The sequence below is a fragment of the Uloborus diversus genome, chromosome 10, assembly GCF_026930045.1.
Source record: "Uloborus diversus isolate 005 chromosome 10, Udiv.v.3.1, whole genome shotgun sequence".
Taxonomy (NCBI): Eukaryota; Metazoa; Arthropoda; class Arachnida; order Araneae; family Uloboridae; genus Uloborus; species Uloborus diversus.
This window is the reverse complement of record NC_072740.1, coordinates 120,747,987-120,773,150: the sequence shown is the minus strand read 5'-3', so window position 1 is coordinate 120,773,150 and position 25,164 is coordinate 120,747,987. Positions and strand designations below refer to the sequence as shown.

General features: G+C 32.3%; 1 long non-coding RNA gene across 2 annotated transcripts in view; it reads right to left on the bottom strand.

The window, feature by feature from the left end:
• LOC129231781 (uncharacterized) overlaps positions 1–22,071 on the bottom strand; it is a 49,335-nt gene extending 27,264 nt beyond the window's left edge. For both annotated transcript variants that reach the window (XR_008581295.1, XR_008581294.1), the window contains exons 1-2: positions 21,911–22,071; positions 20,338–20,503 (exon numbers count right to left, since the gene is read on the bottom strand). This is a non-coding gene — a long non-coding RNA (uncharacterized LOC129231781). The remainder of the gene's footprint in view (positions 1–20,337; positions 20,504–21,910) is intronic.
• Positions 22,072–25,164: the final 3,093 nt, after the last annotated feature.

Below are 25,164 nucleotides of genomic sequence, written 5' to 3'. Positions count from 1 at the left end.
GAGGGTTTTAAAAATGTTAAAAAAGACTTTTAAAAGGTCATTAATGAGTTTTCTACACCAACTAGGAAAACATTCCATTTATAAATATGGAATATTGCTTCAAGGAAATTCAATTGTCATGAAAGAATTGGGAACAGATTAACCGTGGTGAATGAAGGTTGTTTAACTGTGGATATATAATAAAACGTCTCATAGAATACATAAAATACACCACCAGCTCAGTCATTCCAGTCGAGGACTGCAGTTTTGTGCTTATTAGCACTCATCAGCCCGGCATAGGAAGTAACTGAGCTGGAGGTGGAAAACCTCTTGAGGAAGCCTAGAGTGCCAAACAATCTGGTAGCTAATATAGAATTAGCACAGACCAGACGAGTGACCAAAGCAGTGGCTCGCTTCAACTCGAAGATTGAAGGCAAGGCATGGTATATTCAGTAAGTTATCCCCTGTAGCCATTGCTCAGGCAGAAATACTTGAACGGCCCCGTCAACTCAGTCATTCCAGCCGAGGACTGCAGTTTTGTGCTTATTAGCACTCATCAGCCCGGCATAGGAAGTAACTGAGCTGGAGGTGAAAAATCTCTTCTTTCTATGCCGTACTGATGAGTGCTAATAAGCACGAAACTGCAGTCCTCGGCTGGAATGACTGAGCTGGCGGTGTCTTTCAAGTATTTCTGCCTTAGCAATGGCCACAGGGGATAACTTACTGAAAAGTCTCATAGAAGTTTCCTGAAAGGTTCTGTGATCTCACAGGCATGCACAGAGCTTGGGGGTACCAGTGAACTAAGTGCACAGAAGTAGCAGCCAAAGTATGGAGTTGGTAAATCTGTTTACAAAAAAGGGTGTGGTTGCATTTATGCTTATGAGCTTAAAACACATTAAAAAACTAAATGTACTTAAACAATTAGAATTTGAGACACTTGTGAAAGGAATAATAAATAAATAAATAATTATGTACTTTTAATCAAACAAGTTATTAAGCAACATAAACAGTCACACAAGGTGTGTGACATGCCACGGAGGTGAGAATTCACATGTTGTGAACCAAAAATATACTAAAATAAAAATTATTATTAAAAAATTGTTGGCAGGTTTAAATAGATATATTTTTGATGAAATTAAAAATCAAGTTTTTATTGTAAAAAGCTTTTGACAGAAAAGTTTCAGAATACTGTCTTTTTGAGGAATGACCCATATACACTGCTTGACAATTGCTAAGGAATAAGTGATTTATGCAAATTTGTACCTCAACCACCTGGCCAATGAAAATAATCTCAAGTTCAGAGGGTTTGGTAGACCAAGACTCGTTATCTGTATAAAAGACAGTGCATACACGCTCAAAATTCGTACGAAAATTCACGCTGTTTGGTTTTTAACAAAAATAGTGCTGGATGTTAAAAAAGGTTTTTCTCTGAAATTCTGTTTGGTTCTTTTAATACTTAAGAGTAAAATTTCAGCAAGACATCATTTGAGTATCTACGATCGTGGACAAGTGGTTGCACTACTGGAAGCAGGTCTAAGTGTCACCACTGTGGCTGCTGCAATGGGTATATCAAAAAGTGACAACTCCCAATTAAAGACGGCCGCTGAAGGTGGAAATGTTTTGCAAAAGCATGCCAGGGGTCGTGGTAGGAGCACCACACCTTCAGAGGATCGCTATGTAGCCCTCGTGGCAAAAAGAAACAGAAATTTCACTCTTGGACAGATAGCTGCAAATCTAACAACCGCTACCGGTACGCATGTTTCGGCAAGAACCATCTCACGGCGAGTATATAATGTCGGTTTGTATGCACGGAAGCCCGTACGTTGTATCCAAGTTCAACCACGCCATCGTCGAGAGAGATTGCGCTGGTGTAAGGAACATGTTGGTGGGATCACCAAAATTGGTCTAGAGCGATGTTCTCTGACGAATCTCGTTTCAGTGTGACAAATGATTCTGGTCACTAACTACTGTGGAGAGAGCCTGGAACATGTTATGCACAAAAATTTGTTTGCGAACGTGATCGGTATGGCCCAGGCGTCATGGTGTGGGCAGGCATCATGCACAATAGCAGAACACAGCTTCACATTTTTAAATAAGAAAGCGATACCTCACGAATGTATTGCATAGATGTTACGCTGGACCATGTTCGTCTTTTTAGGGGGGCTGTCGGTTCAGATTTTCTCTTTACGGACGACGATACACGCCCACACTGGAGCATTGAAGTGTCAGACACACTGCAAAGTGAAAACATTCTCTGTATGCAGTGATCTGCTTACTTCCCCGACTTAAATCCAATTGAACTTGCCTGGGAGGCTCTTGACAGACGTGTTGCGCGAAGAACCGTCCCTTCCAAAACAATACAAGAACTCAAATCCGCATTGAGAGAGGAGTGGGAAAACATCTCCCAAGCACTCCTCAATAATTAGTGGGGAGTACGGAAAACAGATGTAAATTGTGCATCAGTGTCCCTGGTAATCTTACATCATAATAAGGTAATCATGTCTCCATCATTCTGACCTAGATCATTTTTTTGGTGTTGTATGAAAATCATCTAAGTAGGTTATTTTTTTATTTTTAAGTTTTTACTTCATTAATGCAGTGATATTTGTATTATTTTGTACTTATAATAAAGGCACATCCTCCCTACTAACTATATATTTCGTTCTGTTTCTTTAATCATTATCTATTCTTAACTATTAAAAAAAACGTAATTGTTCCTTAGTAATTGTCAAGCAGTGTACATATATATATATATCTTAAAAGTGTTTAAATTGCTTAATTTTTTTTTGTACGAACATTGTTAAAAAAATTTCCTGAAAATAACGGAAAAAGTAACGGTAGCAGTTGCCGGAAATTTTCTGTTCGTTAAATTATTTTCCGTGATTTGACAGAAGTTCCATTTGATGTTTCTTAGTTCTATTTCTCCATTTATAAATTTCATTCTTTATCTTTAGGTTCATTTTTTTGTCTGTGTCTTTACAGAAATCCCGTACCTCATTTTTTCGTTGCGATATTTTCCGTCTCTAAATTTTTCGTTAAGCTATTTTTCCTTTCCTGTATTTACAATAATTCGATTTCTCCTTGCTATTGGCAAACTCTTGCATTCGTCATTCTTCTGTTATTTGATTCTGCCAGTATTCATTTTCTGGGAGTGGTATAAGGGTGAATATCAGAAAAAGTGCTAATTTAAGTCCCAGATGAATTTCCCAAGCAATGATGAATGCATTGTTACCGATGTTTTTCAATTATTTTTTTGTGTAATGAGTTTTTTGACTATCTCATGATTAAAAAGGTTTAATTTCTTAAAATATGCTTCTGAAACACGTTCTTCCAAAAGTACGAGTTCTCTAACAAAATTTTATCTCCATTTTATCACCCTCTTTTACATAAATATTCAGACCTTCGTTCGTAACTACAGCCCAAAAAACTATAATTGTTTTTAAAAAAGTAAATCTATTAAGTAGTGCAAATCCGCCTCCGCCCCCCCCCTTTCCAAACTTTGAGTGTCTTGAATTAGTTTTGTTCTTTAAGGGGTCACAGTACCTTTCGAACATTTTTTTTTAAATTTAAGTAAATTTTAAATTACTTTGAAACCATAACATGCATACTTATTTCTTAATCAATAATTTATTTTGAAAATTGAAAATATTGCCTACTTTTTTTTTAAATTCAAAAAATTGAAAAAAATTTCAATTTTTTGAAATCCCTGAGGCTTTTTTCTTTTTGCACTAATTAAAAAATTTTTTTTTGCTAAACAATCACTATAAATCATCTCTAAAAATCTGTGCATTCCTTTGCTTATGAGTTTATTAGAAAAGTTTCTGTGATTAATTATGTAAAAAATCAATGTTTTTTTTTTAATTGATTTTTAAAGGTTTAACATACTCTAAACATTTGAGTAGTTTATAAAATGCTTATCCAATGCACAATTTTGTCAAATATGTTATCCCAGTTGCAAAAAGTATTACTTTAAAGCTGTATCTTTAATAGAAAAAAATTCTTAGGGATTCTAATGACATGAAAACACAAAAATACCATCATCGAGAAAAAGTAGTTTAAAGTTTTTCTTTTGTATAACAACACATAGCGAGCATAGCCTAAAACCACTCATAACTTTTTAAATATTTGAACTAAAGCAATCAAACTTTTTCCCTGTGTTCAGAATAGTTTTTAGCTTTGAAATAAGCAATAAAAATTTTTTTGATCGTTTCATCATTTTTGAGGTACCCCTTAAGCTTGTTTTAAGATTTTTTTTTTTAGAATTTTGTTTTAAAAACTATTATCTTATGTGTTATATCTTCCTCAATCTATCCTTATATATTATTTCTGTAGCCTGTTTTTGGTTTCTACGCCAGATTTTCCTCAATTCTTGATCGATTTCTTTGATTTACGCCTTATTTTAAAGCTTATCGTGCTGGCTACTGACGAAAAATAGACCCACGGTCTAAAAATTGTTTTTTTCAGCCGAAAAACCTGTTTTAAAGAACCAGAATGAGGTTTTCGGTCAAACTTATAAATTTAATTTGCGCTATGACCGACAGAGCTGAATAGCTTGATCGGCAGAGCGTTCTCTTTGTAACCAGGAGAATGCGGGTTCGGGCCCACGTCCGGACAATCTGCAACAAAAAATTAGAGAAATATCGCACATTTCATGAACACTTAATTAAGTGAATAACAACTATGAAGGAATAGAATGAATGAGAAGGAAACACTCTTTGCTGATATGAAAACTTGAAGTGACTTTGTGCTAAATTACTTCGGAATTGTACGTTTTTTTTTTCTTTTTAAGCTTTGGCTCTGGTAAGAAAATTAAAGCATAATGTAAGCGAAAATATAAGTAACAGATTTAAGATTTCAGACTACAATAGAATTGTTTTTTGTTCAGAAAAAAAATAATAAATCGTATATTGAAATATATATTCTTCTAATGAGTTTTTGACTCTTTGTAAAAATAAAAAATTACTACCTCAATTTGAAGGGTAAAATATATATTTTTTCTTCTTTTTGCAAAAAAACAAATAGCTTATCACATTTTTACTACATTCCAAAAGCTACGCTTAAAAAAGAGCATAGTTCAATTTATTTTGTATTTTAACCGTACTGTTAAATGATGAACACGTGCTGCCATCTGGGTCATAACGGTTCGAGCAGCCTGCGGTAACAAATTGTAAAAATTTTCAAGAATAAAAAAATGTTTCTTCAATATCTTATCTTATATATTATTCCCTTCTCATTTTAAAACTTATCAGGCTGACTAATGAAGAAAAATAGACTTACGGTAGAAAACTCAAGTTTTCGAAAACGCTCCTTGCTGTTTCAAAACCTTGATGCTGCCTGTAGTTCTTATGCATTTTTTAAAAGCAAAGTTCTAATGCAGTTTTCCATTTCTTACGTCGCTTTCGGCAAAAAAAATAGCCTGTGTGTGTATTCATATTTTAATAAAGCTTAAAAGCACTGGACTTAGTTGTTCGGTTAAATTGATAAGTTTTTTTTGGTAGAGCGTTCGGCTATAAACTATCTGAACTTCGGGCAAGTTTGGGCTGTCCGATATAATATCAAATTTATATTAGTATTACGCATTACATGTACTCATAACATACAAACGTAATAAAATAAATGCAGTGGGAATGCTACTTGGTGTTTCGACTCCTTTATGCAAGCTACAGTTATCATTCGGATAAGTTGACTGTTAATCGAAGAGTGTTCTTCCTTTTTTTTAAGCTTTGACTACATTCAGACCACTCAGCATAATGTAAGCATAAAAAAGTATTAGATTTACCTAAAGGAAATCCTTTTCGTGCAGAAAAACATTTTCATTGTATGCTGAAATGTAGATGTTTGTAATAGCAGTGTTCGACCTTTTGTACAAATGAAAAAATACTACGCTAAATTAAAACTACGAGTTTCACCCAGTAAACCTTTAATTTTTTATTCGCGCGAATACGATATAAAGCATTAAAATTATTATCAACTTCATTAGCAAGAAATCATTTTCTACTCCTCTGCTTTCTGCTGAAAAAAAAAATACATTTTGTCTACGTTCGAAAAATTACACTTAAAAAATGGACTCAGTTCAACTGGTTTTGGTTTTGAATTTTAAGTGTTCGATTAAAAGAGAAACATGTGCGGGCATTTAAGCCGTAACTCATAAAGCAACCTTCTATGTGAAATAGTTCAATATTCAAAGATAAAAACACTTATTTTCAATCTAATTTATTACTTCTCTAGAATGTTCGTTTCAATCGCTACGTGAGATCTTCGTCATTCTTCAATCAAATTCCATGCTTTTCGAATAATTCTAAATCGTATCATGCTGGTTAATGACAAAACATAGAAGCATGATCTTATTATTATTATTTATTTTTTGGCCAAAAGCTTTTTTTGCTGTTTTTTACTACGCATTCCTTCAATGAATAGCTTTTGAAAAGGAAGGCGCAATTGCTTGGTTTGTTGGGGTGTCGGGCTGTTAATCAGAATGGCGCCAATTCGAATCCGTGCCAATAAATATCTTTTTAATGTTTCTTTTTTTCCCGTCAGATGCTCACATGGGCAGGACTGAATTTGCCACAACCTGTTTTTTTTTACATGCACAATTATTGCTTTTTCACGAGTCACTACTCAGCCACACTTTTAATGATATTTATGTTTGAATTGAAAATATGTACGACCAAAAGGTGAGCGATAATCAAATTATCACAACGTTGTATTTAACGAGGTTTTGTTACTGATGTCTTTAAATTACATGCCTTCTCTTCTGCGCTTACTGTTTTTTCGGTTCTTCTTCATAATGTTCTTCCTTTGAAATTCTTAAAGAGCGAAATACCTTATGAAACGATTCGAAGCACAGTGCGGAGTTCCGCACGATTCGAAGCACAGTGCGGAGTTCCGCACGGGTCGACTAGTTTTTTATAATTTATATTTTTAAAAATATTTTTAAATTGCAATTTTTAACGAGAGATGTTATGATAGTATAATTCAATGGCTATCAATATAAATTAAAATTTAGGTAAAATTACATATATTTACTACATATTTTATTACTGATATAAATTATACAGGTAATGTATCATGCCCATAATATAAAAATTTGTAATATTTGTCAGATCTGTAACAGTCAAATACACCTCCCCCCCCAAATGGGGTTAAATGTTTACTTTGATATTGTCCCTAATTTAAAAAAAAACATTACATTATTTGCAAAATAATGCTGGAGTTTCATACATACACAACTAGCTTATACTTAAAACAAAACTCTGCACAAGAATTTACTATTTAAAAATTAAATGCTTTCTTTTTTTAAAAATTTTCAAAAAGTATTGTAAGAATCAGGTTTTCATTTCATTAAAAATACAGTTCTTTAAAATGACACCCAATACACATATTTTAACTTACCCTTCTTTAAATTGGCTTATTTTATTTATATAAATATTTTTGGGTTCTAATTTGATTTTAGTAATTGTCAAGTTATTAGTATAGTTACTTATTTTTCAGAAAAGACTTATTTTACACAGCCATAATTTATCATTTGTTTTCAAAATAACATATTTTTTATACGATTTAAATTTTATCCGTATTTGAAATTGATTTTGGTGTGATCATTTTCCCTGGAACTTCAAATTTGAAAGGGGGCCCCATATCAAAATATGGGAAACAATCCTATTCCTGGGCCACGAGACAGGATACTTAAGACGGCGGCGTGGGCATCATTTCTTACTTGCGATTTTCTTTATCGCTGGAACCGTTCTACATATTTTGTAGCTGTTTGTATTATTTAAGAGTCTCTTAAATCTTAAGAGAGACAGAGAGAGAGAGTATTAAGAGAATAAGAATAAGAGAGTAATTTAATCCTGTTTTTTCTCGAAGATGCCAAGTTAATTTTTTTTTACAGTTGATCACTACCATTAAGTACTACATTCCCTAAAAAGGAGAACTTTCATTTTTTTTGTTTGACAGGCAACAACTTATGTTAAGTAAGACTTGAAATTTTATTTAGCAGCAGTTGACCTGAAGACATGTTTAAATTAGTTATACAGCAACATTTTCATTTTTAATTGCAACTGTATCCAAGAGATTGATTTCTGTGAAAACAAGAAGGCACTGTGCAAAACGAATTGTTAGGCCTCGCAAATCAGTTGAAGACTGCTCTCTTTTTTTTTCCATAAAAAATAAAATTCCTGGAAGAAGCAGCAACTAAAAATAAAAATGGTGCAATATAACTAAATTAAAAGTGTCTTCTGGCTATTTGCTGCTCCATAAAATTTTGAATTTTCAAGTCTAACTTTACTTAAGTTTGTGAAAAGGCCTCATTTTTTCAAACGCCTCTAAAACCTGCTAAATCCGAAAGAGGAAGTTCTCCTTTTACGGTAATGTAGTACTCAATGATGCTGATCAATAGTAAAAAAAAATAAAAGATTCTGAAATTGGCATTTTTGAAAGAAGTGAAACAAAAAAAAGATTAAAAATTTGTATCTTTTAAAAGGCTGAAAGGAAAAATTAAACATATATTTCAAAACGGTGCATATCTTTTTAAACAGAAAAAACCTCTTAAATAAAGAAAAACTGCAACATTATGTTGTAGAGAAAAATAAGCAAATGAATTAAAGAGGGAATTATTCTATAAAGGAATGTAAATGAATGATTTATAAATACATAATTACAGTAAAATCCCTTCTAACAGACACCTCTTAAATGTGGACGCCCCTCTTATGCGGATAATTTTTCATTCCCTGATTCCAAGGCAAATAACATTTTTAAACAACTGTCCTAAGGACCCCTCTCTATTGCAGACCAAAAAAAGTGTCCCATTAATGTCCACATTAGAGAGGTTTTACAGCAATTTCGTAAATGATCGAGTGAGTAAATGGAAAAAAAAAAAATTTCACTTTGCCCCACATGTACTTGACTAATTGTAAAAAAATATTTAAAATCCAAATAGGCTTAATATGAACTAAATAAATACTGCACTGCATATTAGATTTCAAGTAAAATTTAAAGTGTGAGTAAAAATAACTTTAGCAATTTATAATAATAAAATGTTGACTTACAACAAAATCTTACAATACGAGTATCAATTTTTGAAAACTGCCTTTATTATCATATGCTTTAATCTTCGGCGATATTTTTTTCTGACTGGACTAGACTTCATGTGCTACTGCACATGTCACATGTTTAAAATAATATCAGATAACTAGCGCTAAAAGCAGAGTAAAGATTTGATCATTTCACTTTGCCCCACATTCCCCTACTATACAAAAATAACTATGTATCCGATTGTTTTCATTATTTTTCTATGTAAAAAACCTTCTACAGAACGGACAGTTTCTTAAAGAAACACAGATAGGAAAAAAAAGCATGCATTTAAAGTTTAAATGAATTATGAACTATATGCAAAATCATCTAACAATCTTGATAATGATCTAGATTAAAAAGATTGTTTCATACCTAAATGCAAACTATTGAACAAAAGCCTTGGATAAAACAGCATCCACTCCCTTTTTCTAGAATTTCTTTCAGGTTAAAAAAATGAATATACTTCTTCTAATCTACTTTGCTTGTCATTTTCAAAGAAGGAAACAATAATACTAATTTTAAAAAAATGCAATTACAAAACTGAACTCTTTACAAAATCTCATGATCACAAAAACAAACCACTCTAAACTAATAGTGCACACTTCTAATCTTCAATTCACTCCTAAGATTTTATTTTCATTCAATTCAAAATGCTTATCCAATTTTCATGTAATTTTTAAAGCAATGGCATTTCAAATTGAAGCAAGATAAGTTGTAGGCATAGGACACTTAATTTTTTTTTACTTTGCATGTTTCAATGAAAAGGTTGGAATTGTACCAGACATGAATATGTTTAAAAAATAATAAAATTATAAGTGTATACAAATTCAAGATGACACTCAACAAGTAAGCTAGAAAATGAAAGAGAAGCATGATAGCCTTCTCTTTCATCACAGTGGAATGAATCATCAAAATGGATTGTTCTTACATGTCTACAAATTGTTTCAACTAATGTTCATTTCTTGCGATTATTTCATTTAGTTATTCATTATTATTATTCTTATCATTTTGAAAAGAAAAAAAAAAGGTGAAGAGAGGGGAAAAGCAGTGTTGTGTATTCAGTGTGATCGAAAATATTTCAAGAATTTTTTCTTCTTTTTAGAGCGAGTGGAGTGGAAAATGAAGAACATCTGTTGGAATTACACTTGCATTAATGAGAAATAGATGAGCTTTTACTGTACTAATGTATTCAACTAATCATGAAGTCAGTATTTCTTGCACTGCCACTGTTTAAACAATGCCTTCAGTAATTTTGTGAAACTGCTTTTGCAACAATTTGATTATGGAAGGGGCAACCTGCAGTTTCCATCTGCATTTGGCTCAGTAGAATCTTACTTAATCTAACTTGTAGCTCTTGAATAGTTTTAAAAATTAGCAGCAACATTGCCATTGGCAAAAAATTTTTAATAATTGTGTACACATATCAAAATGCATAACATACAGCCATGCTGTTTGATCATGAAATCAAGAGTATCATTCCAAGACAGTAAGATAAACGTAAAAAAAAATACTAGTCTAGGGAAGACCGACCAGTGAATGAATAGTTAAGCACAATTTCATTTTTCAAAAATCCTAGTAATTTTAAATTCTATAGGGTCTGGTGGGGGAAAGTGGTCAATGGGGTAAAGTGGTCATACGTCAAATAAATGGTTATAGCTTGGAAATAAATGTTCGAATGAATGTGAAAATTTTATTTTAGAGTAGGGCAGTTAGTAACTACATTTTGAATACAAAATTTCACAACTTGCAAAATTTTATTTGGCAAAAAAGTATATTCTGCGTGAATATGAAAATTTTTTAAATCTAAACACCTTTTTTTAACTTCCTTGAGAAATTTTGTTTGTTAGAATTATGAACAGATTGACTGCCCAGGAAGCTTCCTACAAGTCTCAAGAACTCTTACTCATTAGCAGTTAGCTCAATCTATTTTAGATAATGTTTTAGAACAATTTAAGTAAGATGGGGTAAAGTGGTCATAATATTAGGCTTAACGAATATTGTTCTTCTAATGTCACTTAATCTTTAAGTATAAGGCAGATACAAATTAAATATTAATTTTATTTTATATGTATTGTTTTTACAGTAAAGGGGTTAAATATACGAGTATATGCGTATATATACGCATATATACTCGTGTAGGCACGTACATAGACGTATTCACATAAATGCACCAATAAATACTTATATGGGTAGTCTGCAAGTATTTTTTTATCCATACAGCTATACATTTTACTATACACGTATATGCTCGCTTATACTCGTATATATACGAACACTTATATACTCAGGTAGACATTTAATATACAAGCATAAGGAATACAAGTATACAGTGTGAGTTTAAACTCTTGAGCAAATTATTAAAAGGTGTTAGAGGGGAGGATAAGAAGCAAGAATCATAAAGAACATATGGTCACAAACACAATGCTGCCGCGCTACATGCACGCAAAGCCAGAAACTGATGGATGCAAAAAAGGTCACAAATTTATTACACAAAGACAATTTTATACAACATTTTACGTGTTTAGAAAGTTTTAAAGCGATTGATGAAATTTGAGGCCTGCAGCTGTAATACATGCGTCGCATTCACAGATGTTGCAATAACGAGACTTTTGGAAAACTTTCATCAGCCGCTGCGCCTTTGTTGCGATGCGTATATTAGAGCTACTACAGGCCGTAACTTTTAACAACTGCTCTAAATATTTCTTAAAAACTAAAATGTTAGGTAAAATCATCTTTGTGCATTAAATTTGTGCCCTGCTTTGCATCCATTAGTTTCTGACTTTTTGTGCATGTAGCGCGTCAGTGATTATAACTTCCTTATGATTCTTTGCTTCCTATCCTCTCTCTCACGGCCCTTTGATTTTTGCCCAAGAGCTTAGATTCACTCTGTAGGCCGACATGTATATAAGCGTATATTCTCGTGTATACATACATGTACTGGTGTATACACGTAAATGTAATCATGTCTATACAGGTATATAATCGTGCTTACACGTATACATGCGTATATGTATCGTGCTTCCATATTATATATACGTGAGTAGACGCGTACAAAGACGCACTGGGTGTATCCACGAATACGTGTATACTCGTATATGTATGTATGTACATTTATATAAGCGTATATAAATCTACTATACACGTATATACTGAAGTATGCACGCATGTTCTCGAGATACAAGTGCATACGCGCATATGATGTTCGTTTGTACGCGTATATACTCGTATATATACGTGAAACGTATGTACTCGTGTAGACAGTATACACTCCTGTAGGTAATTACGTATACATGCTTATATAGTCGTATATACACGTATATACTTGAGTAGGCACGTGCATGCATGTGTCTGATGTATACATGTATTGACTCATATAGGAACGTGTTTACTCGTGTATAACACGATACGTAAATATTCGTGTGTACACGCATGTGCTTGTGAATATACTTGGAACTACAAAAACAACCGAAATATGCAAGTATTAGGGTTATTTATAATGGTTTTGCATCTAGTTTTAACTACGACCACTTTCCCCCATGCTATGACCACTTTCCCCCACCCCATGGGATAAAGTGGTCATAAAAACGTAAGGAAAAGAAAGTGCTATAAAACTACTAAAATTAATATTTTTCTTCCTAAAATTCAATGTACCGTGTTCTTTAATAATGCAATGTAAAATAACAACAAAAAAAGTTGAAGTGATTAAAGAATTTATTGTATTTATTATCCACCTAAGTTGAAAACCTACGATTTTATGACCACTTTACTCCATCAGACCCTACTATACAGATCGTGATAGTTAAAACATTTTAATTGATTTATGTAAATATCTCTAAAAAATCGCGGGAACTTAAATGGTACCGCTTCCGACTTTTTTAGGTGTTTAAAGAAAAAATGGCAAAATGACCCAGTGAATGAACACCTCGAACCAGTAAATGAACACAAATCGGTCCAGTGAATGAACATGATAAATTTTGATTCAAAAAGAAACTAAGTTTCTTTGAGATCTATCTATCTATATATATAACTATCTATATCTATTTATCTATCTATCTATTTATATAAATATTTATATCTATTTATCTATTTATATCTATCTTTTTATATCTCTATCCCAATACATCTTTCTATCTATTTTTCTATCTACACATCTATCTGTGTCTATTTATCAATGTACTTATCTATTTTACTATCTATCTATATACTTATCTATCGATCTACTTATCTATTTATCTCATGTCTATTTATATATCTTATCTATCTATCTATCTACTTATCTATATATATATATATACTTAACTATCGATCTATCTATCTATCTATCTACTTATCAATTTATCTATCTACTTATCTATATACTTATCTACTTATCTATCTGTCTATCCACCTATTTATCTGTCTGTACATCTAAAAATATCTACCAATCTATTATCCTAATCAATCTATTTATCTATCTACCTGCTTTTTTACCTGTCTATCTATCTACCTATCTATATCTTATCGGTCTGTCTACCTGTCTATATATCTACTATCTATCTCTATATTTGTCTCTCTATCTACTTATCTATCTCCTAATCAATATATCTACCTATATATATCGGTCTATCTACCTGTCTATATATCTACTATCTCTATATTTGTCTCTCTATCTACCTATCTATCTATTAACCACTACCTATCTATTAATCTATCAATAAACCTATCGATCTATGTATCTACCTACCTATTCTATCTCTATATTTATCTACCTATATATCTATTTACCTCTTATTTTTTATGTATCTATCTCTATATCTTCCTCTATCTATTTATCTATCTATCTATATACAAACATACATACATATCTACCTATCTATCTATCAAGAGAGATAAAGATATAGAAAGACAGATGTAGGTAGGTAGGTTAATATATAGATAGAGATATAGATAGATAAAAGATAAAACTCAGTAAAAAGTGCATTGTTTGCAAAGACAAAAATAAAGAAATTATAAAATATATAATGAAATACATAAATAAATGAGCATATAAAACTATCTGCATTACAAAAAAGTACAAAAATGAAAATATCTCAAAGAAACTTCAAATTTCTTTTTAAATCAAAAGAAATATTGCCATTGTTCATTCACTGAGTTTTCGCAATTTTTCATACCCAGTGACTGAACACCCCTCTACCTGAAAATCTACGCATTCTGCATTGACTGAAACAATTTAAATCCATAGCCTATATATGTATACTTAATTTTTCTTTCGTAGAGTTAAAAAATAAAATTTATCGATAAAAATAATATGTATCAAAATAATTGCTAGAACGAAAGCAGCCTTATTACTTTGAAAGAAAGAAAGAACGATTCACGGCAGTAAAAATTTCAAATTTTTTCCAGGAAAAAATACGTATCCAAAGTAACCAATCAGGTGTCATATAGATTAGAATGTCAATAAAGAAGGCTTTTGTAGTGAATTTATTCAGAAAAATTTTTTTGGAAGCTTTTATTTTTTTTAAAAATGACGCGCTGTTCATTCACTAGGTGGTGTTCACTCACTGGTCGGTCTACCCTATTCAAGTTTCAGGATGCACCAGTTTGAATACATGTTTATCATTTATTATCATGCAAATCAGAAAGCAACGACATTTCTTTTTTGTTTCTCTCTTGAACATGAATGTAGTCACCTCAGCACTCTGCCAGTGAAGTGTGTATTGAGTGGTCCAAAATTTAACTGACTTTTCTACCTACTCCCACCTAGGGTCAGATTTAGATTTGACAGGATCTAAGTTATTTCAGTTATGAAGCCCCTTCTCCAGTCCGGACAACTTTTCTGTCAGAGGTGAAAGAGATTAATTTTAAATTCCTTTTTTTTATGTGATTGCCTGCTGCCCTTTTTGCATTGGCCTTAAGAGAAAAAATGCAATGCATAGAGTAATGCAGGCCTCCCCTTTAAGGTGGTGTATAGAATATACCTAATTTTAGAAATTACAGGGGTTTCTCTACCAGAGGAATTTTTGAAAAATAGAAACAAAATCCAGCATTTTGAAGCCTTCAAAGGCTAATTAGAACTACAAAAATATCAGGAAAAAACAGGCAAACAAAACTTTTAAAAAGTTATATACTCTTTTACAAATAAAGATAACTTAGTAAACAGGGTGGCGACAGGAACTGGAAAAAAAAGTTCCCTGACTTTTCCCTGATTAAGTTCACCAAAATATCCCTGATTTACGTTACCAATGATACTGGTTTCCTCTCTTTGCCCTACCTGAAAAGCATTGCATATTTTTTTAAAAAATGCAGTGTTTAGAACGGTTTAAGCTGTTAATTAAAAATATATTTTGAAAAGATGTTCCTTTTTTTTATTAAAATAGTATATTAAATTATCGACAGAGAAATAGTGTGGGAAAGAAAATCCAAAACAAGTACAGTGAAGCACCGTTTATACAGTTTTGAAGGGACTGTATGAAAAAAGCGTACAAATGAAAAAATGTATAATAGGTATAGGTTAATGTGTATTAGACTCTGCAGGGACCAATTTTAAAAATGTATAATTGATAAAAACGTATAAAAGAGAAACGTATAAACGGTGCTTCACTGTACTTTACTTCCAGGAACCAGTTAACATAAGAATTCTAAGAAATTATTAAAACCACTCTTAAAGGAATATCTGTAATCTGAAATGACAGTGAATAATACCATGGCAAAAAAAAAAAAAAGATTCAGTCAAAATTCTATTTTAGCAATTAAATTAAAAACACCAAGGGACAACTTTTAAGATTTTTTCAGCATTAATTTAAAAAACAAAGATTTTTTTTCTTGAAATTGTGATAACAGTATGCTAATTACTTCAAGACAATGAGTAAAGGCAAGGGAGCCAAGTCATTAATGATGGATTCTTCTTTGCCTGTAGGGTTGTTTATTTTACGTAGCTTGGAATGCTTGGAAGGAAAATTCAAGCAAGGTAAAAAAACAACAATCTTAGGAAGCTCATTCTAAGATTGAATACTTTGACCTTGAGGAAAAAAGATGCACAAATATGCGGCACTGTATAATCACACCTCATTTATTTTACTTTTTTTAAAACAAATAATTGGCAGAAAATTTGTAGGGAATCAAAGTCCTTCATTTTGCAAGGAAGAAGTTTTTTTTCTTCATTTGATCAATTTTCCCTGAAGTTTGGTTATTTTTTCAAAATTCCTGATATTTCCCTGATTTTTCCCTGAGAGATCAAGTTCCCTGACTTTTCCCTGATTTCCCTGATCTGTCGCCACCCTGGTAAACTCCCAATTATCCACAGAATGGGATGGCATGGTAACCGTAGATAAATGAATTTGTGGATGATTTGCAAATGAAATAAAAACTATGCTAGTGTGTGAAATAGCTTAAAAATATCTGTAACACTTGCATACATTTAAATTATAGCTAAAAAGATTACAATGTACATAAAAAATGCATGAAAAAGCTATAAACGGATCTCTCATTATTGCAAACTGGTTACGCAGATATGCGAGCAAATAGTGCAAGTGATGTATGAAACTAATTAATCTGATACTGTTGTAATTGTAGTGATGTCAGCGACACCGACGTCACGGGAAAATGTTCTCTCAAGAACAGGAAAGGTTGGAAGATTCCAGAGGTATGCATTGGTGACACACTTTGCCTTGCTTGTAGTGTTATGTATCTAGTTAAGCATAGTATTTAGAACAGTAAAACCTTTAACATTATGAAGTTCTGAACGGTCATTTCCTATTAAACATGAGAAGCAAGCTAAGTTATCAAAAGAAACTAAGCACCAACAGGATTTTCTTCAAGACTGGTCTGGTCACACACATTTGCGCACTAAGTAGTGTAGATCTAAAAATTAGCAAGTAAGGTAGGTACAAAAATCAGTAAATTGGGTAAGTCTAAAAATCAGTAAGTGGTGAAGTTCTGAAGCAGTAAGTAGAGTTAATTTAAAAATCAGGTTTAACCTATTCAGGTTTTGGTGACCTTGAAAGGTTTGATGTCATTGGAAGGGAAGGAGAAAAGTGTAAAAGTAAAGACAAAAAATAAATTTTGCACTTGTTATGTAAAAACCTGTTCATTTATCTACATTAAGTTTAGTTAACTATTGCCGATTTTTTTAAATCAGGAGCTTACTGTACACAGCAAAAAAAAGTTTTGGGTTGATACATCAATGATAGAAGTCTACAGAGAGAAAGAGAAGGGGAAGAGAAAAGAAAATGCATTGCTACTTTCTCATATCAGCTTTTGGTAAAATTAGGTTTTTATCAGCTTTCCTACCCTCTGACAAATACAACAATGAATTAAATATAAATTGATCAATAGCAAAAAATGCTTGAAAAGCAATGGTGTAGAGATTTGAAAAACAGCTAACAAGAGAGCAACATACAGCCCATTTGGACAATTCATAACTTTATACACTTGAAAAAAATAAAATTGAAGCACACTTCGCTAACAGGGTGTAGCAAAAAAACTCAAAGTTTGCATCATCGAACAGAAGTAAACTAATTTCTTCTTAATGAGTCTTAATTTATATTTGTTTCTCTCTTTATTAGAAAATAATTTATAATATATCTCCTAGTTTATGTATTGTTTTTGGTTTTCTTACAATTTTACACAAAAGACCTGCTATTTTAAAGTTTTTTAACCAAGGAGAACGACAATTTGTTGCTTGTTGTGCCTCGTCAAACAGTATTTGATGCAGTATGCCGTTCAAAGTTGCTTGGAAATTATGGTCAACATCCAAGAAGTGTATAAAAACAAACAGTGAACATTTCCGTTAATTGTCAGGCTATCCAAAAGTGAGCTCAATGAAATCCTTGGGCTTCCAGCAGGGAAGCCATTCGTGAGACAGGAATTTGTGACCGATGAGTGCGACTAAGGGCAAAAACAGAGCTTGGGCAGAAGCTTTATGAATTCTAAAAAGTTCAGCCTTTAGCGGAAGAAAACAAATTTGTATGACCCCAAAGATGCCAGAATTGTTTGAGACTGGTCGCAAGTGCAAACTGGAAGAGATACCTTTCACTGATTTACCGTTCAACCAACTCATAACCCTCGGAATGATAGTATTAGGTCTGTAGACACTCTAAGCACCACAGAAAAATAGTCGGGCTTGGTCTGTGAGAGAATCATCACAAACGACAAAACATCTGTGTCTTTTGTGGATGAAAGTCATAATATGAATCATAAAGTGTAACAGAAGGAAATTTTAGAAGCTGTTGTACTTTTGTGGGTCTAAGAGCACTTCAGCAATGTAGACTGGACATTTCAATTAGAATCTACACCAGTTCATATGGCCAAAAAGACAAGAGTGGTTCAAGGCGCATTGTTTTTGACATGATATCATCTATAGAGTGGACACTCTACTCGCTAGACCTCAATCTCATTTATTACACTGTATGGCCTATTTTAGAGTCAAAGGGCTATCCTAAACTACATATAAGTTTGGACTCTCTAAACCAATTGCTTTATAGGAATAGGATTGATTAAAGGACTTGCAGCCCTTGAATGAAAATTTTCAATCAGTTGCACCTTTGTTTTACTTCAAAAGGCGGCTAGTTTGAAACCAATTAATTTATTCATTGCTAACGGTCTTCTCATATTATTATTTTTTGTGTTTTGTTTATTTATTTACTTTTAATAAAGTTATATGGAAAATTGCTTGCCTATATTTTTTTTTGCCGCACCTTGTACATTTGGTTCGCACAGTCAGCAGAAACAGTGTTCTGTGATTCTGTGATTGAAGTTATGTTTGTTTGTTTTATGAAAAAGGAAAATAAATTCTTCACTAAGGATATTGGTTTAATTTTTATTAATTAGTATTAAATGTTTTTTGATCTATATGCAAATTATACGATCATACAACTTGCATTATCAAAGTTAGACAGTATTTTAGCATACAAAGAGAGGGTGGGGGAGGAAGTTGCATCAGAATTTAAGTATGAGACATTCCTAATCACTTCTTGCTGAAAATTTCAATTAAAACTTTTCAAAAAGTTGAAAAATTCATTTTTTCAATTTTTCCCAAGTGGAAATAAACCCCTTTGGAAAAAAACGGTTTTTTTCCGTTTTATTTTTTCGGAAATTTTCTGCTTTTTTCCTGACTGTTTTCATCTCTAGTTAAGAACAATACTTAATGAAAGGGGGGGGGGAAGAAATAAACTGTTGTGCAGCAAAAGCTCAGATTAAGGCGCCCTCTCATATCTTGGCACCTGGGGCAATCGCCCTGCTCATCTCCTTCTTCGGACGGCCCTGTTCCAAGTCCTTGAAACACTTCTAAAGAATTGTAGAAGCAATATACATAATGCAGAGGTTTGTCAAGTTGCATATAAATATGTATCATAGCAGAGAAAGGGAGACTGGGATACTTGATCCCTCTGGAGAATAGTTCACCCTCTTAAATTTCAAAACTGCAATCATACAAAATTTTAATATTAAAATCATTACCGAGCAGTCATGGTAAGCTTACGTCTACAAGTGTCAGATGATTTGTTTCGTTCATGCTTTTGAGGTATATGTCCATGTCTGTTTTCAGAGTTAGGATTATTATTTTTTGATTTTGGATCAAAGAATTTGTTAGTGTTCTTGAAGTTAAGCAATACATATATTATTTTTATGGTATGGTTGAAGATTTGAAACAATGTTACAAGTGTTAGAATTACCAGTTTTTTGGAGTCTTTTGTTGCAATTTTGAAATATACTTGAAAAGTATACTTCGGGATACCCAATAATTTTGAACCAAGGAGATTTGATTTGGGAACAAGTGTCCTTGATTATGATTATCATATTAAGTATAAGGAAGTTAATTAAAAAAGCATTTTATTAAATGAAAACAAACTGAATAGCACTTGCATTTAGATTAATGTTTCAATGATGCAGTGACTATTCTAAGTTATAATTAAAAAAAAAAAAAAACACTAAAGCAATGTATTATTATTGCCAAAGTTAAACTTGGTAAAAGTAAAAATAGTTCCATTTCTCCAAAAATAAAGAATTTCCATTTTTACCACTTTGGCAAAAAATTTGCCAGGAGATGATTTTTACCCACTTATGGCAAAAATTTGCCAACCCTACAAATCATGCCCAACGACCAAGCTTAATTTGCATGGGAGCTCAGCTCCTGCTTTTCAATTTCCAATGATTATGTATTAGACAAAATTCAGATTGTTTACATAGAACCTTTGTTATAAACTATAAATGATACTTATGAATGCAAATTGCTAACACTGTTTTAACTTTTCCTTAAATTGATTTCATTTTCAGAGAGAAATATAAAAAGTAGGCAAGAATATATATAGTTACCAAAAATCAACTTGCTTATAAGTGTGAAAGTTGAAAACCTCAGCTTCACTCCTCTTGTCCCCTTCCAGTTATAATTTAGAGACAGATGGGTGGAGACCAGCTTACTGAGGACCCGCCGAGCTGTGCCCTTCACTGACCTGCCTCCCATGCAGCTCAGAAAGTTGCACTGAAAGAAAGGAAATTGGTTAATTGTACTATTGAACTAATTTGGGTTAATCTTCACTAAGAAAAATGATTTTTGTAGAGTACTTCAGTGCTAAGAGATGTAGAGTTCACAGTAAAATTAAACTTTTCATTCCTACTAAATAGAGGATAGCAGACAACTTTCAAAAATTCGACTTATTTACATCCTTAACAAAAAAAAAAAAAAAAAAAAAACTTCACCTCTTTTTTTTTACATTTTGCTGCAATCTTGTCTGTTTAACTTTAAGTGCTTTTTCATTAAACTTAATAGTGTGGAATTTTTGCTTTACTGACACTGCTTCCTTCCTTTCAAAACTACAATTTTCAAAACACCATCCTTGAAACTTGAACCCTCATCTAATCTTCTATAGGACCACAACCTAACTTTTACTCAGGCAACGTAAAAGCTTATATGATCTGTGCTTAAAATACAGCAGACTTTTCGAAGCATGAACAAAATATGACATACACTTTAACAGGGAGAGTTGACTGTGTATTTAATGTATTTTTACTCACATTTAAATCATTTCAAAAGGATATTAACACAGTGCAATACTGCATTGCTTGTTCATAGGTTTGTAACTGAATTCAAGATAAAAGTCTTATCCTTAGTTAATGTTACTTATATTCAGCAGTTAAAGATTATCTTTTCAAATACACTTCTTTTTCTAATTTAAAATCAATCAGAGTGTGTACTTAATTTTTAATCGCTGTATTTCATTTTTGATTTACTGCAAATAGGCAGAATTTCAACACAAATTCAAAACAAAACTTAGCCCCCTCCCCCTCTCAAGCTTACACTGTTTTATAACAAGGTTTTTAAGGATCTCTTTACAGGGCAATTAACCTACTTTAAGTACATAAATATTATGCACTAATCTACTTTGAATGTGGATGTAAAATATCTATAACATTTCATGCCAGTTAAATACTAAATGTAACTTGACAAAGATGCTATAAAATAAGCTGTTGAACATTGTCATAATATTTAGAACTAGGGCCTGATTAACCTCTGAAGTGGAAGTAAGCTCCATCTTATTTTAGGGCCAAGCAGATTTTGTTTTGGAAAATATTTTCAAAAATTAAACACACATTTGAATAAAACTCACTGCTGCTATGGGGCAAGAGATGGTACTAGTAGCTTTGATGGGTGCTGCTATGCAGCATTATTAAAAAAAAAAAGAAATCAATGAAAACTTACCTAGGATCTGAGCTCTAAATGTGTTTTATAAGAAACTTTAAAAAGTCCATTTACATCCCTTTGCTTCTCATTTACTGCCTCAGTTGAAAAAATTGAACTGATTTCTTTTCTTATTATTTGCAACCAAACTTTATTAGCAACAGCAAAAAAAAAAAAAAAAAAAAAAATTGAAAACAGGTATACACTTACTATTTCCTGAAAGAGGCTTTCATCTTGGAGGACAGTTACCAACTCGGCCAGATCCTTGAGGTTTTTACATGGCAACTGTGGGCAACTTGGAGGCAGACCCAGCAATGACCCAATGGAAGCTTTAACAGTCTCTTTGAGCTCTTTAATATCTTACTACATCGATTCCAGCATTCAAATCATTTTTTTCATAAAAACTGTAAATATAAACAATATTTTATTCAAATGAAAATTATTGTAAACATTAAGAGAATAAAATATCATATAAAATTAAAACATGTAAAAAAAATTTGAAACCACATCATCACCTCAGAACAACAGTACAATATCTTAGTATCGTTTTCAGATATTTTTACTGTTGCTCAATTAGACAGCAATATTTTTTTTTCAGTTTTTATTACAAATATTGTTATAATAATATGTCCTGTTTGCATGCATTTTAGAATATTTTCCTTTAAATTTTCAGTCATTCTTATTGAGTTACTTGAGCATTAGCTGCTTTTCTAATTTTTCATTTGTTGACAACTTTTCAAAAATTCTTTAATTTAGAAATAAAAAAATATATACATTAGTCATAGTGCACAGCCATAAGATATTTTCCTTTCTTCCAACAAATTTTTAATCTTTAATTAGACTAGGCATTTAAAAATATATTAAAATTATGCTACATTACTTTTAATTTCATTAATATAAAAAAAGGAATACTGTATTAATGATAGATTAATAAATAAAAAATATAGAAAATTACTCATGGGGTAATTGGTTAAAAATAAATGATTATTATCAATATGGTGAACACAAAACATTTTTCAATTGCAAATATTGTATTTCAAAAATCAAATATAAAAAATACAATGACATTTCAAAATAAATATGGGCTATACTTTTCGACCTATTTCAATGCATGTACACATGTGCCCATATTGCAAAAGAGCAAAGAAGGCACCATGTGTATGAAAATTAGGACTCGACCGATGCATCGGCGCCGATGGTTCAACAATTTAGCCATCGGCATCGGCGGCCGATGCTAACTTGCAGGAAACATCGGCCCATCGGCCTTAAAAAACATCGAAAAGCCGATGGAATTGGCCGATGTTTTTGAAAAAAAAAAAGGACCTTTGCTGTTTTACTTTTTAATACAAAGTAAAGGGAGTTATTGTTTTCATATAAAATTGTTTACTTAAATTTCAGTATGACACCCCTATCAGTTACCCCTGAAAGAGTTTTTAATACTGCTTTCTCAGGTACCAAACAAGTTAATTATTGCGTTGTTTCTTGCTGCTGGATGTACGTATGTATCTCATATAAGTTATAACTCAAAAATGGTAAGCTGTAGAGGGATAAATTTTCGCATGTGGGGTGTGCGTACGTTCCAGTTGTTCACTTCCCTTTTTGTTTTCGATCGCGTGTTCTGAAAAGCCTGTTTACTCATTTTTTTGTGGCTATTAATTACTTATTTCAATGCAAAACTAACATGGCGTCGCAAACTGACGATCATTTGGTGATATATGGTCGAATTGGAGATCATGGAAACAAATATCAGATGGCCGCGAAACCGGTTTTTGTGTCATTTTATTAGATTCTCGTTGAACCAATGGTAATTTTTAATCTTTCGATATTTGTAATATGAATCACAGTAATGCAGTCTTTTCTGTATCGCTTCGGCGGAGTTACAAGTTTGGGGCCCGTCGCAATACATTTTGGGGCCCTATTTCTCTATCATAGAAGTTGTAAAACATTTATCAGAAGCATTTTTGTAACTCCTACGGTGCCCCTATGGTTATGAGGAATCTCGCACAATTGCAACATTTGCTGTATTTTAAATCTGCCACTGCACGTCAAAACAAACTCGGGTGCAATTTTTGAAAGGTTTTTTCTGCTCAATGTTTATGATTATTTTGAACTCTATTTTTTACGACTATTTTTTTAATTTCCAAGAACACTTGTGTGCCTCTCCACCCTCTCCCTCAATTTCTGAAAAACTATAGTTGTACTTCTGAGTTGTTTAAAACTAATAACATTCATAAAATTAGAGATTTTTTTTTTTTGAAACTTTATCTATTGTTTAGAAAGAATTTAGAGCATTAATGTAAGAAACTGATTAAAGACGTTTTGAATGGTGACATAATTTGGAAATCAAAAGGACTTGTGAATTTTTTCTTCAGAAGTACTGAAGTAGATTCAGAAACTCTTCCGAGGCGTTGGTGGTAGCGGTTCTGTACTAAAATGAGCTGTGTGTGCATCACATGACTTCTTTTTACAACAACTTAATGTTATTTCCCCCATCATTGGCAATTTTAATGTGATTCAATAGTTAACTCTCTAAATATCACCAACAGTGACCAAATTGAAACCAGATTAAAAAAATTTTTTTTTTTAAATCGCCAAATTTGTCGCCAAGTTGGTAACAAAACTAGGCGACTAAAAGACTGGCAAATTATCGTCAAGTGTCCGCCAAATTATAACACCACATGAGTTTGCATTGAAATTAACAATGATTCCCCCCCCCCAAAAAAGGGGCAAAAGCACCTTTAAAAACACCCGATTGCAACCAAAAGGAGAAGTGAACAACTAGACCCCACTAGAAGTCTACGTACCACATTTCAACTTTCTAGGACATACCGTTCTTGAGTTATGCGACATACATACGCACATACATACATACATACATACGTATATACGGACGTCATGAGAAAATTCGTTGTAATTAACTCGGGGATTGCCAAAATGGATATTTTGGGTGTCTGTAGGTTCCTAGGCATATATCCACGTGTGGTCGGGTTCAAAAAAAACTCAACATTCATTCAGGGGTGAGCAAAATGGAAATTAAAGCTGATTTTTGAGTGAAATTTTTTTCGCGAATACAATACTTCCTTTTTTGTAAAAGGAAGTAAAAATGAGGCCGAAGTGTGAGTTACTCCAAAATCAGAGGGTGACCCCCCTAACCCTCCCTCCTCATTTCAAGCATTTCTTAACTATTTATCGATTATTTATTTTAGTCAAGAAATGTCTTTTTGCGTATTTCTCATACTTGTTTCACCTATATTTCGTAATGCGCCATCTTTTTTGCATCATTAATAACGATCGATTTTTTTTTCTGTTGTAAGTAGCTATTTTTATGTATTTATAAAATCAATGAATAAGATATTTTTGTTTTTTATAGAAAAGTTTCAAGGATTTTTGCAATTTTTTAAATTTCAAAAAATTATTGTTAAATTGAAAAATTTAATTTGAACTTGTTTGCAAAGCTTCATAAA